We start from the raw sequence: 2,536 nt of genomic DNA on the forward strand, positions 1-2,536 counted from the left end.
AGGATAATTTGCCATGGTCCCCTTTTTGCACTGGCTGCTAGGAAGCTCAAAGCCACATCGTCAGAGCAAGTCTGCAGACCGACAGGCACATTGGTTTATGATCCTGGATCCATGGATGGGACCTTTATTTTTCCATCTTCCTTTGCTATTTTTAATTTATACTCCCAGACTGTACTGTATATGTCCTTTGAAGACACTAATAAATATCCTTGCTGGACTGAAACGGTCTGTCTTAAATTTCTAGCCTGCGGATAAAAAGAGTGCCCTTACCAAAGCCATGCTGTCTCCAGGACAATGAGCTGCCCTTAGGCCACCTGCTTTTCAGCGACCAAAGCCCTCTGGAGCGATGTTTACGTGAGTGGGGGTGGTACGGGGGTGAGATGCTATTTCCTTCCAGTTCGGTGGCTGGGCGGTGGAGGAGGTGGTGATCTGGGCTAAATGAAGGTGAAAGGCAGACACACTGCCCAAACCTTACAGAACGTGTTTGGCCTGTTCTGACCGGGCCCCATGTTTACTGGGGAAAAGAGTTAGCCACCCATGTCAGCCTTCATGGCTGCAGTGGGTGAGGGGCACTGGGCGGGATGTTTGGAGTGCCAGGGAGGCAGTAGCGTGAGAGGGATCAGGCGCTTCGTGTTTATTGGCAGAGGAGGACAGCCCCTGAATCTAGGAGGCTCACCTGCTTCTACAGGGCGGTCAGGGGAGCGGACGGCCCCGCCCAGACTTGTGTTTGCCCTGCCCTGTGTATTCAGCCAGCAGGCTCTGGGCGGGTGAGGACGCAAAGGGCAGGAAGCCAGGCTCAGCTGACAGCCTGATACTGGGCAGCACCAGCTGGAGACGAGGTACCCGGCACAGGAAAAGCTCCGGGTGATACCAGGGGACTGAAGACACTCCCGCCAGGGGCTCAGCAGGTAATCTCTTCCAGATCCTTCAAGCATGGAACGAGGGGTTATTGTTTGTGGCAGGCAGTGAAATACAGAAACTGGGGGTCAGAGAGGGTTGAGTTTGACCCCGGCTCTGCCATCGATGCCCTGTGTGGCCTCGGGTGGGTATCTGTGAGCCTCAGTTTCACCATCCGTAAGAGGGGTCCAGAGATAGCAACACCAGAAAGGGGTACGGAAGGATTAAATGATGATGTAGGTAGTGTCAGGCACAAGGCAACAGAGATAGCTCCTATTGGCACGGAACCACTGAAGGCCATTTCAAGCATAAAACTTGGGAGGAAGATTCCGCAGCAGCTATGCGATTTCGGCACCACCGTCAGGACAAGAAGGCCCGATGGCAAAGCGGACTCTGAGTCTGAGCCTCGGGGCATTGTCTAAGACTGGGAGGCCTCCCTGCCTGCCTTTTGGGAATCTGGGTCTTTCCATAAATTGTCTTAGTTAATATTCAGCGCTACCCTTTGAGGCAGCGCTGGATTCAAACCCCCGGCTGGACGACTCTAGAAATTTGCACTGCCCTCTGAAATGCCTATGCCTGCCTTGCAGAGTCACAGAGATTACAGGGTGGGTGCCCTGGAGTGTTGGTTTCCTCGTCTATAAAATGGGAGTAATAACAGCACCGAGATCAAAGTGAAGTTCATGGGGCTGAGAGGACCAGCACCCGGGACACCTGTGCACATAATCAATGTTAGCTGTTGTTTTCGTGGCAGTTATTATCTCTAGTTTACAATTAGGAAGATGAGGCTAGGGGTACGGGGGTTAGGGGGAGAACCGTCTTCCGGGTCTCGCAGAAAGGAGGTTGTAGAACTGGGATCCAGTCAGGGTCCGGATTTGAGTGACATGAGTGAGACACTCACCTCCAGTGCAGGATTCACGAGACACCAAAAAAACTCAGTCATCGAGATAAATTCTATTTTAAGGCAATATTTAAAAATTTTTGAACTGATGCCAATAGATCCATGATCTTGACACCGTGTTCAGTAAAGATGGGTTCACTAACGGCATTCATTTGGGTTGCTTAAATGTCGTGTTAAAATATATTATTCATCTTGATGGCTGATTTTTCTGGCTCCTCCTTAAATTTTGCATGGAGGTTGAGGGGGAGTGCATTGCTCACCCCACCCTCATCTCCACCCTGCTGTGATAGCGCTGGCTTTGGGCCTGGGGTGTATACATCCTGCTTTCTCCCTAAATAAAAGCCAAGAGAGGGGGCATTCCAAGATAGTTTTCAAATTAAGCAGAGCGGGTCAACAAGCCAATGACCCAAATCCTGGAAGGTTCTTTTTTCCCCAGAGTTCTGAAACTCAGGAGGGTCTTTTTAGGAAGAAGTCATGCGCTTCAGGAGAGCGATGGGCCCGCAGAGCCATCGTGGCTGGTTTCTGCTGACAGGAGATGCCCAGGGAGATATCGGGAAGGCCCAGCGGGCTAGGGGACCCCAGTCCACACAGGCGCACCTGTCCCACTCGAGGGTTGAGCGTTACCGAGTGTCACAGTGTCCGCAGCCTCTGTCACTCCGCCCAGAGCTGGGCCGAAAGTGGTTACGGATTTAAGTGCCTGAGTCACGTGGAAACTAGCTCTGCCCATTCATAGCTTCTTGA

At 51.9% G+C, this 2,536-nt stretch overlaps 1 protein-coding gene across 1 annotated transcript in view; it reads left to right on the forward strand.

Moving 5' to 3' along the window:
* The first annotated feature begins 792 nt into the window (after positions 1-792).
* The window catches only part of BCAS1 (breast carcinoma amplified sequence 1), a 79,610-nt gene continuing 77,866 nt past the window's right edge, over positions 793-2,536 (forward strand). The window contains exon 1 of the mRNA XM_023534088.1: positions 793-908. The gene's annotated coding sequence lies outside the window, so the exon portion shown is untranslated. The remainder of the gene's footprint in view (positions 909-2,536) is intronic.

Source organism: Pteropus vampyrus, unplaced genomic scaffold, assembly GCF_000151845.1.
Source record: "Pteropus vampyrus isolate Shadow unplaced genomic scaffold, Pvam_2.0 Scaffold117, whole genome shotgun sequence".
In the NCBI taxonomy this organism is placed as follows: Eukaryota; Metazoa; Chordata; class Mammalia; order Chiroptera; family Pteropodidae; genus Pteropus; species Pteropus vampyrus.